The following is a 16,102-nucleotide window of genomic DNA, read 5'->3' on the forward strand; positions in this document are numbered from 1 at the left end:
AAATGGCGGTGGACTTAATTTGAAGTTTTAGGAAACAGGTGGCCGCGGGAGAAACTTGTCTCGTGAATCGCACGTTGTTGGGAAAGAGTTTCCCCGCTTCGTCGTTTTTGGCGCCACTCTCGCCTAAGACTCCCACCGAAAACCAAGAGAAATTGTGACACTGATGCACGTTTTCAACGTTTAAATATAATTTTTTAGTTTTATCTGCGTAATGTGTGCATTAAAAATAATTTTATTAATGTACTATGAATTAAATTCACTGGGAAATTTAAAAATATGAACGTTTCCATTTAGATATTGTGTTCACTATTATTCTTTAAAAAGTTGATAGAAAGGAAATACATGAGACTCAGAAACGACTGAAAAAAATGTATGCATGAAGTGTAGAATGGTATCTGTTGTAAAAGTTGGCTAGTAATTTTCCAATAGCGGTAGCGTGTCGTGGTGCAAAACGATGTATAGTTGATGATGTTATTTTGTAATTCAAGTGGAAACATTTCGTTCGATCGATTTTATCTGCGTGCGCATTACAGACGCAATCGAAATAAGTGGAGCACCGTTCCATTTTTTTTCATTGATGTGTTGGAACCGGTTTGATGGCGTTGCCCGTGGCGACGGCGGCTCTCGCGAAAAACGTCCAAAAAACTCTCTCTCTTTCTCCCCATCCACGAACGAATGAACCTTCTTTAAAAAAAGCGTGTTACGAAATCTGAGATTATGCAGCTCCACTCCACGGCCGTGAACTTAACAGTTTCTTTCCGTTTCTCGTGTGAAGTAGCTGCTCTGATGGATAAATGCCACACAGAAAGCACCGCTGCCAAACGATTATGATATGAATTTTTGTGAAATGTCTAATCAGCTGTTATTTCGAGATGAGATTTATCTTTAGAATTGATTCTTACTATCGATATGCTTACCACTGCGCCTCGTTTCTGCGCAAAATAATCCACGTAATTCACGCGTTTTTTTCGTCCATCCTACGTTTTATGTTTACTTAGATAAATAATGAATAGAATTTTGGAAACGAATCAAGTTAAACTTTCGTGAACACTAGGATGTGCCCTTGTCGTTTTAAACTCTTGTAACAGCAGTACCCTGATGGGATATGTCGATAGATTAGATTCGTACTATCGACGAGGTTACCAATATACATCATTTATGTGTAAAAAAAAAGTCATCTGACGCGTTCTTCTTTTGAAGCAGACGTTTTCTTAAAGCCGCGTTTTCACGATGCATTGATTTGTGCTTGTGCTTATGTGGCTTGGCAAATGCGTGATGGATGCACGAATTAGTTTAGTGAAGCATTTATGGACATACATTCGGGCATTTGCGCAATGCTGGGTGTTCACGCGGTTCATTGGTGTCGGTGAATACGTCAGCGCATCTATCAGGTGTCGCCGTTGGGTAATCATGCCAATCAATATTATTCGCATGAGCGTGTGATGGAACTTGTGCAAGATGGTTCATCGCCTTGGAGGTATCGAGGCAGTTCATTACTAAAAGTTGTGCTGGCGAGCGAAGCATCGGAGTCGTGGTAGTTTTTCTGAAGGGAGTTAAAGAAATTCATTAAAAGGCTTGTCTCTTCAATAGCTCCTTTCTGAGGCCGTGCGCAATATCAATCCTATACTCGGTATGAAGTGGTATGAAGGCAGTGAACTTTGCCCAATGAAACCTTGACTGAAAAAGTGATTTTTAAGGTAAATGTGCTCGTGCCAGGGTATAGGAGGGTTGCCAGGCTTGCGTTAACCTCCTATCAAACGTCTTCATGTGCCCCAGCGATGTTTTTCTTCGTTGAATAGGTCAAAATGTTAAAATGAACATCTAGACGTAAAAATGCGCTAACCTCGCTGATATGCTACAAATTTGAAATGGAAAAATATTTCAAAACACCAAAGCCTTTACCCTTTATAATAATGGTATGGTTTAAGGTAAAATGAGTCTGCTAAGTAATTTATACGATTTTTCATATGTTTTTGGCACTTAATATTTCAAGCAATCCACGAAAAAATACTTCTTACTTGAAAAAAACTTCTTACGTCATTTCTTACTTGCAAAAATGCTAAATCAGAACTACTAAATCTATCATTATTATATTAAAATGAGATTCGAAAGGTAATTTTAATAAAATTTATCACTTCGTGATGGGTAAATTTCGACGATAAGTGGTTTGGTAGAAAAACTTACATTTTTTTGCTAAAAATCACAATTACTTCCTAATGTAACCCCCTCTGAGGCATGAGCTTATGTTATCATGTTGAGTTTAAGCTTCGCAATTCATATTATTGTACCAATTATCAGCTGTTAATTATCTCCTGGCAGATGTTACGTAAAAATATTTTCCCAGACACCTTGTGATAACCCTAAGCTCACGTGTAATCTTATTCTAATATTGAAATATCTCTTCTCCACAGGTGAGTTGAGTACGAGATTATTCCTCGGTTACTTCACGTGTGATGTCCTAGTCCACCACTAGTTGAATCTACAAATGCATCACATTTTGTAAGTACTTAAACGCTTCTTATTGTGTCCCCCAATCATTCCTGCATGATACTTTGTGTAATGTTAGGTAAGATGTGGTGGAAGTTCTTGATACATATTAGTAAAATTGGACATTATAATTGGGCATTATTTCTACTGAGTTAACTCTTATATTTATCTATCTATTTATTTATTTATCTGAATTACCCCGACAACAGCACAATGTTGCCTTTACATCGGGATAAACAATCAGCAACAGGCGATCACATCATTATATCTTTCCAATAGGGTGGTTTCCTATTATTTTTTTATTGCCTAAATCGAAAGATTATTACTCCTGGAGTACGTATTTCACGCTTTTAGATTTTTAAATGACGATATCTATTTTTCGCGATTAAATGAAAAGTGAAAATTTTCAAGCGCGCTAAAACGCGACGCTTAAGTATGAATGTCGGGAAGTCTCTCCGCGTGACGTATTTCTGGTTCCCCCTCCCGCCCTGCGAGGTGACCTTGAGGCGAGGCTTAGCGCTGATACGACGCAGGCTGCTAGCGGCTAGCCTAGTACCCTGCTGGCTGGTAGCGCTTGGCTTAAATAAGGATTATTAATAACTTATCAAACGAGGAAAACTTTCCGACCTTAGCCAGTTTTAATAAGTGATTGTTAAGACATGTTTCCCTGAGCTCTGCGCCTCATGCATGCAATGGTAACCTCAGACGACGTATAACTCCTATCTTCTCGTATAGAAACTAGGTCCCTGTGACGTCACGTGGAGTGGCATCGCATGGGCGCCAATCTGGCCCTTTTCAAATGAGGATAAAAATGGACCATTGCCATTCGTCTAACCCGGTATTTCTAAAACAAAATAATTTGTATATTATGAATACACTAATGGTGGGTAACGAATCGCAATCAATGCCTTTCGTTTTGTTTGATGAAGGAAACCACCCTATTATATAGATATAGGTCTACTATTTATTTTTTGTTTAAGCTTTAAGGGTAATTTTGTTCCACTTAACTTGAGGTGCATACTTAATATTACTTTACTATATTTTTATTTATTTATTTATTCATTCCCAACTTCCCCGTAAACAGCTCTTTAAGGCCTTTACAATGGAGGATAAACAATGCACATCACAAACATCCATGCCCTGGATAGGGACCACCTACCCAGCTGGGATTCGAACCCACGGTTTGGCAGGCAAGGACTTTACCCCACCGCCACCGAGGCCGGTGAGGGGTCTTCATATCCAGGGTGTGTGCATTTTAAGCATTGAAATTTAAATTCATTTGAAGAAATTAATTGGAGGTGTCATTACAGAACTCGTGAAATATCTTAAGTTTGCTCATTTAGCATCAACTCCCCTCTGCTGTTGAGTTGCCCACTCTTCGTACGTTCCCTGGAAGTGGACAACTGAAACATCTCTCAGAGCACAAGTCTATTTGGCAGAATCCAGGGTTCGTGGTTACAGAGTACCAGGCAATTAATGATATGGTAACGATTGCCCTCCCTATATAAAGTGGAAACCTGCCTCAAGGGATAGCACCACGAAACCCTGGATGCCGTCAAATAGGTCCTCTGAAGGATGTTTCGGTCGTTCAATTCCAGGGAGAGCACGAAGCGAAGAAAGCTCGCGTTCAAAAGTGTGTGTTCATAGTAAGGAGCTTACTTTGGAGACTGCCAGAATCTCTAATGAATTTCCTCAAAGGAATTTAATCTTACTACTATTCATTTTCGCTTTATTACCGCGTCCACACAGGGTATATGCCTGCCCGTAAATCTGGCCAATGTGCAAAAAATTGTGTTGCCGTTGTCAAAGTTGCCTGTGATGAAGGGGCTGGCAATGATTGATCCCAAATCCAAACCTATCTCCCGCCTTGCATCCAAACTGATTATCCAATCAACTAACCGCCACCTGTTGGAACTAGGCCGTCAAAACTATTTCAGACATTTTCAAATTCGTAAATGTTTTTGAGGTGTTTTTATTATAGCTTGCATATGAAGGTGTAAACCTTATTCTCAATTTGCCTGTAGTTTGTTGTCGGTGTCAAAGTTCGTATAATTTTCCTGTAAATATTGTAAACGGTTTTTAGAAATAAATTTTTAAAACATTTTTGATTTTGATGCATTTATTTGCAAATTTACGCAGGGATTACAGTAAGAGGTACTATCTTGATACCTAAATGAACACAAATATGTCCGAATTCGTCCTTATTAAATATTTTTATGAAAAGATGAATTTCGTTTCAACTTCGATTTCGCGCCGTACACTCCTCGTTCTCACTCGTAGTTCCATCGTTCGTCGCCTCGGGTCTGTGGCGCTACCGCCTTGGTTGTCTCTTCCATGCCTTGGTGAGTTCGTTTCTGCGATAACGATTGTGCTCTCTACCTTCAGTCGAGTTGATGATCAGCTGCGCTGGAACCGCTGCCACCTGGCGGAGGAAAATGGAACGATATGCTTCTATCCTTCGATTCCCTCATTGCTCTAATATTGATACGATCAATCACGGACATAAGCAGCTGTTATTCTTATCGTCGACCCCCCCCCCCCGAGATGTCCAGGAAGAACATCCGAATTTTAATCGTGAACTGTTTGATGACTGCTCTTTTATATGTCCGGCGCGGGAAATGCCAATGATATTATTTCTTATGGCAGAGTTCAATGAAGTTGTGAGTATTGTGCCATACGCCTCATTCAATGTGCAAATATAATTTTATTAAAGGTATTTATGCGCTATTAAAATCATTAGTGTTATTTAATTTGGCCGATTTTTTCAATTATTACTAGAAAAACTAGGCCTATTTTGTGCATGTTCTTAACGGGAATTGTATGGAAAATGTATTGTTTGACGTAATTTGGAATTCCTAAAATTTTGTTCCTACCGAAAATTTCTATTTAATAATTTTCATATTCACCAAGCAGTCGGTGCTGATGTGTTATGAAGCGTTTAAAATCATTTTTATCCTAAGTTTGCGCGTCGTTCAAAGCAACACATCTATCGGAATGTTTTTATTTACAATATTTCTCTGGTTATTTTTTCCCTAGTATACAATCTTGCATTGATGATTTAAATGAAAGAGAAGTGGCCCTCAAAATGAACAGTACTTACCAATATATGTTATTACCATTTTCTCTTTGTTTCTCGATTTCTTCTTTAAGAAAAATGTTGGGAGCGACGAAACTTCTTATTTTTTCTTGTAATAATTAAAACAAATTAATACCAATGGTTTTCGTACCGCATAAATATTTTTCATAAAATCTATTTGGCATATAGAATGAGGCGTACGACGCAATACTCTATACCTCATTGAACTCTAACATAAAAATGTCATTCACATTTCTCGCGACGCGTAAAGAAAAGAGGGCGATGTAAGTAGCGTTCCTTCCGGCCTGTTCGTCTTGGAGGCTTCGTCTATCTTGGGTTAGTTCGCCCATTAATTTAGTGACGAGGGGATCGGTATTTTTTATGTTCTTTTGTGGGGATATCTGCCTTATATTCTCCCCTGAGAGGACCACTCGTAAAAATTGGTTTCTCCCCAAGGCTAACCTATTATTATTATTAGTAACGAAACCCTATGCGGTTTTATTTAAGTAATTACGAATTATAATATTATGTCTGACGAAGTTTCACTCCATTCCGCGACCATTACTTCACTCCCTAATCGTTTGACTTCTTTGTAAAATGTATTTCGGGAAATACAAAAAGAATTATTGGCTCTATGATTTTCGCCGATATTGTGTCGTAATGATACAATAATAATATAAATTAGCATTAATAAGAATTGTGTAAAAATTGTTACTCGACAGATACGCCAAAAACCCTGAGAGTTTTTTTGCCAATGATTCTTATTGTATTTTCACAAAACTTTTTTACCGTGTCACTCAGATTACACTGCAGAATCTTTTAAGCGATGCTAGTTTCATTCCTGGTGCTGTTCGATCAATACCCGGAAAATCATTGACAATTGAGTTCCCTTGAATCTTAGAGCGTTTTCCAAAAGAAATTTTCTTGTGCTCGGTAGAATGTTGGGAAGTCTTGATTTTGGTCACAGGAATAAAAATGAATGAGAGGTAGGTTAACAAGTGATAAGGTTGGTGTCCCTGCCAATGGTTTCCGATTCTTAAATGTTTCATAATTTTCCCTAATTTCGGGGGAGCGGCGCTGCGGCAGACGTCTCGGATGCAAGCTCCACGACACGCAGCCATGCAATGGCGAATTAATTCTCTTTCGTTCTGAAAATTAATGGATATTGGGCTAATAAACCAACAGAGGTAATAGAATTATTTGCGTAATATTTGCTGTTTTTTCCCTTTAATATAAATAACGGCTTTTGAAACGCGATGCCTGAGAAGAGTTCTGAAAATACGTTGCCTTGAAAGAGTTACGGATGAAGAAGTGTTTCGGAGAGGTGGAAAGATAAAAATTTCATTGGAGGAAATGAAAAAAGGGAAGAGCCATTTTCTTCGGCCGCAATTGGTCGTCATGATGGACCTGCAAGAAGAATCGTTGAAGATTTCTGAAGAGGAAGAAGACTGAAATATTGGAGGAAGGCCTCGAGTGAACGTCATACAACAGTTGATGGATGGCATGAACCTACGCCGAATGGAACCGAAAAAGAAATCAGTTCGAAGTTGTCGAGAGAGGAGAGCCAAACAGCTGAATTTACAAGCAGGCCGCTGTGACCTAATGAAGAGCAAACTCCCTGAGACGGGTATTGCTGTGCAGCTGTGATGAAAAACATTTTTCGCGAGAGTAAATGTTCTGCAAGTATTTCTACCTCCTGAATTTGGAAATTTAACCCAAAAGATCGTGCACAAGTAACTTACTCCGTGAATATCGATAACCCAAGTGCAGCTAAATAGCACCTACATGAAAAAGGAATCATGGTTTTAGTGAATGTAAGTATTGAGCTACAAACAGTGGAAATTTATAGCAATCAGATACATGCGGGGAATGGGGAACCTTTAATTCTCCAACATCTTTTACCCCCTTTGTTTTTTCTTTGTTAACATGGCAGGCATGCCTTATTTTCTCCTAAAATGGGGAATTTCCATTTGCTTACAGTGAAGCATCCATCAGTTTGTCAGCCTATCATTCGAACTTCCCAAATTCTCTGGTATCTTTCCTTGTTATTGTGATGAAACCGTTCCATCTTTTAAAATGTTGCACTTTACTGGAAATACTGTCGTGTATTGCGCGCGTGTGCGAATTGTTCCAAAACAGAGAGCGTTTCAATTTTTTTATCATCACATTCGTATTCTGGAGGTCGGATTATGTTACACTGTGTAATGAATTCATCTGCCATCCACCAATGAACTTGAAGGTTGGTAGGCGGCTCAGGTGGTGGTGATAAGACGGAAGGAATGAATGCGTGAGTGCGAAAGAGAGAAGAAAGAGTGGTGTACAAATATTCTTAAGGCCTGGTTACACGGTGCATTAACCCGTACGGGTTAATGTATGAATGCGTGTCTGTTTGCATGTCTGAATTCATGGACGTTTGCGTGAACGAGGAGCATGAATGAGCGGTTACACGGTAAATGCGTTCGCACAAGTTTTCACACATTTTCTCGTAACGCGAGGCGTTTAGTTTTTGTTTATTCCCTTTACAGTGCGCAAAATTTAAATGTGAAAACAATATCATTAGGTAGGAAGCACACGATACCTACCAGAAAATAATTCCCTTTTCGTTGTTTCCTGTAGGACCAGGAAATTTCACATACTGGTAATATATTTGCGCTGCCGTGTAAACAGTGGTTTTCATTGTAGTTGCCGAAGTTGTTTCATTTCGTGCCAGTAATATTTATTTATATTTAATATTTATCGTTATCGCTCGCTGAATGCTATATCTCAATAGTACTCTATTTATTTCAAACCGTTATCAAAGTTAATACTTAGGCTGAAAATTTGTAAACGCATCTTGTTTTTAAGCCGTGTTTACTTGACATTTTTCTGTCATCTGTTTCACTGAGTGTACATGATGTATGAGAGTAGATATTTTTAATACCTTGTTCTACTTTTGTCCGGGACGGTTATAAAGTTAAGAAGATATTTGCTGTTGATGGAAAAGATGTTGGTTTAGAGGTCTTGTCGATTTATGAACTTGCGTAATGTGAGTCGTATTTTTGTGGTGAGCCAGCGCATTCCCACCTCGGACGTATAAAAGGTAGAATTGTCGTTAATTCGTAAGATATAAATTATGTTTAAATGTGTTCTATAAGTCGTATGATAGCCGTTGTATTTCACAAATGTCGCGTTGAAAACTCTGTGACAACCTCATCGATTGTTTTGTTCCGGCATAATACAACCAATAAGATACCATAGGCATAAACTTGGTATGTCCGGCATACATACAGGGATAATCTACGCGAATATTAGTGTAGATGCAAATGGTGAGTTTGTGGTAGGATTCAAGCACTTACGATACAGTACAAATGAACAAATACGCGTAAAGAGTTACTGAATAGCCAAGACGGCCGTGGAATAGCCCTGCAGATGACAACTAAATGTGTCGTTTCCCACCAGGTGGCTCTGTTATCAACTTGTGCGAATGCATGAACGAAATTAGAACAGGTTCTATTTTCCGTTCACGCGTTCATGCATTTGTACATTTTGGGGTGGTTACACGGTGAATTTTTCCGTTCATTCTCGCGTTCATACATTTAGACATTAACCCGTACGGGTTAATGCACCGTGTAACCAGGCCTTTAGAGGAGGGAAGGGAGGAAAGGAAAGGGAGGAAGGGAAGCCACTTTACGACTGATTTTTCTCCAGAAGAGCCATCATCCATCCTCCACACTCAAGGTCATTCCCTCCATAAGTAGAAGCTCCTGTACCAATATCTTCTCAACCGCCATACCGATTCAGCGTAGACATTATTCGTAAATAATTATTATTTTGTGCTCCTCAGCATCACCCTTGAACATTGTCCTACATTATAAATCCTATGTTTTCCCTGTTATCCTCATCTCCGTCTCCACTACGTTCGTGATAGTTAACATTAAAAGCATATTTGTCATAAACATTGAAAATATTTTGTAAATGTCGATGTAATTTAGTGTCTTATGAAAATGCTGGAGATCTATTGAATGGAACGGAGAAGTAACGGATTACTGATTACAATCATGAGGAGTACGAGAGAAGACTTTTGAAGTCCGTTCACGCGGCAGAATTGAAATATTCCCGCCGAGCACGGCTTTGGCGCACGTTTGGGGCTCTCCAACGGTTGTGCCTCCATCGAAGTCATTTCACTCTCGAATTTTACATCCTTGACGAACTATGAGAGCCTAACATCCAGTACGATGAGCCTCGGCACCATTGCCATCGGGAAACCAGGATCCTGGATAGCGTAGTGGTTTGAGAAATGCTCCGGAAAGCCAAAGAAGGTTCCTTGGTTCGAATTCCGGTGAGGGGAATATTTTCCATGGCAATTCATGTGTATATCGCTGCCGTTTACGCGGAAGAATTAAAATATTGCACATTATTTATTGTAATTTTAATTTAAGGGAATGCTTTAAACCATGACAGATGGAAGAGTGATAGGTGAGCCGGGAAGTGGGAGGAAAGGAATTATTATTAATGTATTCTACCGATTGAGGTAGGTTTCCATAGAGTACTAAAGAAGTCATCTGTGAGCCTCCCTTTCCTTCCAGCACTGCCTTCTTTAATTATTCTTCTTTAAGGCCTATCTATCTATAAGGTAATCTTTCCAAAAATCCTATGCTTTTCCTTCCCCTCCCTCGTTTCCCTAACATTCTAACCTCTAACACCATTTTCAACATCCCCTCACCGCTAAGCACTAACTGCATTCATACCTTCTGTCTCCTCCGTATCTCATCTAAAAGCTGCCTCTCCTCGCCCACCATATCCAGCACTTCGTTGTTCCTCCTCCCCTCCGACCACTTCATCTTCTTCACTGCACTACTCTCCATATCAGACTATTTACTTACCTTTTCTTTAAACTCCTACGTAACGATCCGATCATAAGCTCCAGATATATGAATGTATGGATGATATGCCTTATGTCGAACTGATGATGGAATAGGGTAGTTTCCTTCATCAAAGAAATCGAAAGGCATTGATTGCGATTCGTTACCCACCATTAGTGTGTTCATAATACACAAATTATTTGGTTTTTGAAATACCGGTTTAGACGAATGGCAAGGGTCAAATTTTATCCTCATTTGAAAAAGGCCAGATTGGCGCCCATGCGATTCCACTCCACGTGACGTCACAGGGACCTAGTTTCTACACGAGTGGATAGGAGTTATACATCGTCTGAGGTTACCAATGCATGCATGAGGCACAGAGCTCAAGAAACATGTCTTAATAAACACCTATTAAAACTGGCTAAGGTCGGAAAGTTTTCTTCGTTTGATAAGGTATTAATAAACCTTTTTTAAGCCAAGCGCTACGAGCCAGCAAGGTACTCAGCTACCCGCTAGCATCCTGCGTCTTATCAGCGCTCAGAGCCTCGATCAAGGTCACCTCATAAGGCGGGAGGGGGAACCAGAAATGCGTCGCACGGACTTTTTCCCATCATTCCTACTTACGCGTCGCGTTTTCGCGCGCTTGAAATTTTTCACTTTTCATTTACTCGCGAAAAATAGATATCGTCATTTAAAAATCTAAAAGCGTGAAATACGTACTCCAGGAGTAATAATCTTTCGATTTAGGCAATAAAAAATAATAGGAAACCACCCTATTAGCAATGTGGGAATGGTTATCAAAGTCGGTGTGTACTACTCAATGGAAACCTACATTCACTGATAGCTGATCTCATGATATTTATTAACGACATTCGCGAAATACGGCTTGGATATGTAAATTTTCGGCTGCATACTTGTATCTCACATGTATATGATATACCTCAGAAATTTTGTATGATATTTGGTGAAAGTTATTGATGTGTTTGTTAAGTGAGACATTTCAATATTTCCACTGAATTTCTTTTTGCTCGACGCCTTTCGTTCATCTTGCAACATTTTCATGTGCTACCATCCTTTTCCTTAGATATACGTCATACTGATGAAGAACTTGAAGGAGGAATGTTGAGTTGGATGAACGTGATGCTCTTGAAAAGGTTGTTGAAACAATGAAATGCGAAAATAAATTCACTGGAAATACTGTAATGTCTTAATTAACTAATATTTTAAGAATTCTTTGCTCGCCATCTGAAGATAATAGACTCTTCTGCGTTCTCTGATGCATAAGCTGTGTCGCTATTGCGAGGTATTTTTCAAATAGTGTTGCATGATAATAATTTATTTATTTATTTAATCCAGTCCAAAAACAGCACGAGGCCAATTACAGAGGACTCACAATAACAGGAGAAACAATTTAATAATATTAAGCAACGTAACCAATAATGAACAAAAGATATTCAGCAGTATTCACAAATAAATAACAAAGAATAATAAATTTCATGGGGTGGTGGGAGGAATAGGGGGAAAATTACGATAGTGATGGTGCAAGATGGATGAGGGATGAAAAAAAGGATCAAATTTTGGAACACATTTGGCATAGGAGTTAATGGAAGAAGGAATTCTGAATAGAAAAGAACGTTTAGAGACAGAAAGGCGGGGGATGAAACAATGAAATAGGTCACTCGACCTCGTCGTGCGCGAAGGAACACGATGCGGAAAAAAAGAAAGAAGGTCAGATGATCTGTATTTGCCATTAATGATATTTAAGAAGAGTCTCCGGCGATCAAATGAGCAAAAACATGTGTCTATGATAAAGAAACTATCTCAAATATGGTCTTGTCGTGGCTTTCGGAGTGCAACATGGAGAAGAGGGGCCTCTACATCCCATGGTCAACATGGATGCAAGCACAGACCGGAACACAACCTCCCCCACACCATCTGTTGGTACATCTCGGAGGCTAAGTGTTAGGAACTACATATGCTAGATAAAAAGTTGAGCTCTACGGCCTCAAGGTCAAAAGAAACACTCCAATGGCCGTAACAAGGGACCTCGTCACAGGTATAAACAAAACACTTTGTGGTATGCTGGAACGGGAAAATTCGTCACTCAACCTTGTTGAAGTGAAGTTTTAACCTCAGTTGCGTTGATAAGGGAATCTTGGATTCCGAAACCGGTACGCTTTTCCCGTCCAGGTGGCAGTTCCATCGCTCAGTTTTGAGCATATTCTCCCGGAGTATAACCCACGGAGTAAGTGTTGTTTGTGTGATTATGTGTGTGTGTGTTTCTTAACTTGAGCAACCTTAGCGAGGCCCCCCAAAACCCTCGCGAAGGTTCCTTCATAGTTAAGCGAGTGATTGGTTTCAACGTGAGCAGCCTTAGCGAGGTCCCACAAAACCCTCGCGAAGGTTTCTACACTGTTGATCGTGTGTTAGTGAAGGGTTTCCGGTTGAGAGGCTGGGGTTGGTCACTGCTACATATGCTGCCACTTCAGCACATTCTAGTCGATTTTCAAAAGTGTCCGCAGTGCGGCGCTGAGGGCAGAGCTATCCATTAATTAATTCTCAATATTTTCGATAGGGTAATTGCACTTGAGAGTAATAGCATTTAAAAGTTAGGAATTTGATAGATTGTATCATCGCAAATATAAATTTGGCTCACAACCTAAAATGATAGCCGTTGATTTCAGATCTCTCCTTCCGTCAGCGACGGGAGTGGCGACTTTTGTAAACGTATTTAAACGCGCTCTGGGTCGCATCATCCTGCGTAATCCTGCGAGGGGCAGGATGGGGCAGCTGTCCCACCCCCCAGAAGCAAAAATCGCAAAAGTCTTTGAGAAAAATCAGGACTGGATTAAAACGAAAGTTTTCGACAAATTTACTTGAAAGATCCCACGAAAAATGATTTATTACTAGGTATGTAACAAAAATAATTCTTTTCAAGGAAATAATATTTAAAACTAATAAAGCGCTGTTGTAGTTTTCTTAAAATATTGGTTTTATTCACATTTTCCATGCTTAAATATTACTTAAATGAACTTGAACAACAATGCCTTGCCCCCCCCCCCCCCTAGATTTGATCCTGGGCACACCCTCGTGTCGCAAAGCATCCAGTGGCCGATTGCGTATTGTAATGTTTAGGAGAGGGACCTCTGCGTTGTAATATTTCTGATTTATTTTGGCTGAAGATGTTTCACCGGATATATGTTATGGAGTACCAAGGTGGTCGATGATAAGTCAGTGAATTATTCCGTTAGAGGTCAACTCGACTGACGTGGCGAGGCATCGCTGTCTATTGATTTTTCCGCAGGCATTATTCCTGTCTATGGAATGGAGATCACGCGATTCACGAAGAAGAGGTTTTATTCTCCCGAAGGTAGTTCGTGATTGATCGGAAGAGGGTGTCGTGGAAAGAGGTGAGCAGCGTCGGGTACGACACTCAACTCAAGTTCCGAGAAAACTGCTGTTTCTGTGTTGGGTACTTTCCTCCCGACTGCGATTCGTAAATTTGTCTCAGCTGAACAATTTCACGGTGTGCATTTGAGAATAAATATATGGGAAGGAAATTCGCAACTAGCAAATGCGTCGATTTGCCGATGACATGGCTGTCATATGAGAGTCAGAGAAGAATTTTAAGAAGACTCTGGTAAATATAAGTAATATAATGAGTTTAATAACCAATTGAAAAGACTATCTTTTTGACACCGACCTTTTGTATGTATTGCATACGTTGAAAATGGTTGTTATTTATGATATTATTTTTATACATGTTTATTAATTATATTTACATAACTTATTTTGTTTATAAACCCAATGTAAAGGCCTTAGTGCTGTTTTTGGTGTGATATAAATAAATAAATATGAGTTGGAGTAACGGATGAATATCAGCTCACAAAGGCACACAGAAATAAGGTATCAGTATACTTTAGGAGAGACGAAGTCAAGGCTAACATCAATATGGGGAATCAAAAATTGAAAGAGTTGAATGAATTCTGTTATTTTGGGAGCAACTAGCGATGGGAGAAGCAAGAAAGAAATTATCAGCAGAATATCAGCAGGCGAAAAGAACGTTCCATCAAAAGAAAGGCCTACTTCAAGCGGGAAAACTCAAGCAAAAGGGATAAGGGAACAATTTACCAGAGTTACATGAGGAGTATGCTCCTCTACGGAAGCGAGGGTTGGATGTTGACAGCAGGAGAGAAAACAAATAGTGGAGGCTTTCGAAATGTGGTGCTACAGAGGAATGATGAGGATCAAATTCATCGTAATAAGTAAGCAATTAGTAAGAACTAAGAAGAGTAGGAGAAAAGCGGAGCACCTTGGAAACCTTGATAAGAAGACGGAACAATCTAATTTGCCATATCTTGAGGCATTATGGCCTGATGAAGGCAATCGTCGAGGGACAAGAATGGAAAAGAAGGACCTCTAAGACAGCAAATGCACAAAGTAAAGAAGGATGTGAATGAGATAGGATGGCGGGAAAAGATTGGCGGACGGTATAATTGAGTGAAGAGATGTATGGTAATAATCCTAGGACGATCTTATTCCGTTTTTATGTTTGTCGCCTACTTTTCGATTGAACGAAATATCGGCGGGTATAACCACCATCGAAGATTGTCTTCATTAAGCCATTATGTCTTAAAATACGGCCGATTTGGTTGTTCAGGCCAATTATGCTATTCTTATTCACCGAAAGCGCAGGAAATAATGATGGGATTTGGATTTATTTTGTGGGCCTTGCTTATCCCTCCCTATTTTGTTTCTCGGTTGGTGATTGGCTTACCCAGTTAAGAGAGCCGACCCAAGGCTATCGATTAAAAATTGTCGTCGTCCTTCACTCACTGCCCGTGCTCTTTCATTCCGCATGCACTTCTGATCTTCATCTGGGAGCAGACAGTCTGTGGAATGCCGGGAAATATGCTTCAATTATTTCTTTTGTTTTATTCGCCCGGGGGAAAATTGTCAAGTCGTCCATGTGTTCGCTATCATTTTAATTTACCCAGATGGTTAAAGTACCAGAAAATTCAAACAGGCCGCAGTTACAGTTACTTTTTATTGAATAATTGCGAGTACCAGGTACAATCTTAAAAAGGAACTAGTTGTTGTTACCATTACTGCTCGGTAATATTTTTAAAATGTCACACTAATTCTACGCACTACAATTGGATTAGTTTGTTTTAACTATTAAATTTTTTTTACTTTGTTTCGCAAATAATGCGCTGTACTTATAATTTGGAGCATTAAAGGTAGAGAAGAAGAAGAGTGCCAGCCGTCTTACAGAGGACTAAGAGAGAGTTGAGAAAAATGTTGCATTAGCTTGCATAGTGGGAGGGCGCAGTTGAACATGGTAGATATAAATCGTCTTACGAGATACTCGAACGGCTCAAATGATTACAAATCTAGTTCCTCGTTCTCTTTACCGATTGGGCTGCGACTTCAGCGCTCCTTATTGTTAACTTCTCTTTCTGTAGCCGATTGCGAGGGGTTGAAATATTAAGATATCTAGTGATGTCAGTGAAGATTTATCGGGTTTCTGCATGTCTCCTCCCAACGGTTCGATGAGTGAATCGCCCTCAGGCATCCAATCGTATTTGGATTAATTATCCTTGCATTGAAGAGAAATATTTTAAATGAATCAAGTGCACATAAAAATGGTTGTTGAATGATATTTTGAAATATTTATGGTTAGTGAAGGAAGTGTATT

The 16,102-nt window shown here is 39.5% G+C and overlaps 1 long non-coding RNA gene across 1 annotated transcript in view; it reads left to right on the forward strand.

Annotated features, from left to right (window-relative positions):
• Positions 1-16,102, forward strand: part of LOC124158275 — a 118,830-nt gene that overhangs the window by 89,702 nt on the left and 13,026 nt on the right. Inside the window, exon 3 of the long non-coding RNA XR_006864742.1 lies at positions 2,412-2,499. This is a non-coding gene — a long non-coding RNA (uncharacterized LOC124158275). The remainder of the gene's footprint in view (positions 1-2,411; positions 2,500-16,102) is intronic.

The sequence above is a fragment of the Ischnura elegans genome, chromosome 4, assembly GCF_921293095.1.
Source record: "Ischnura elegans chromosome 4, ioIscEleg1.1, whole genome shotgun sequence".
NCBI lineage: Eukaryota > Metazoa > Arthropoda > Insecta > Odonata > Coenagrionidae > Ischnura > Ischnura elegans.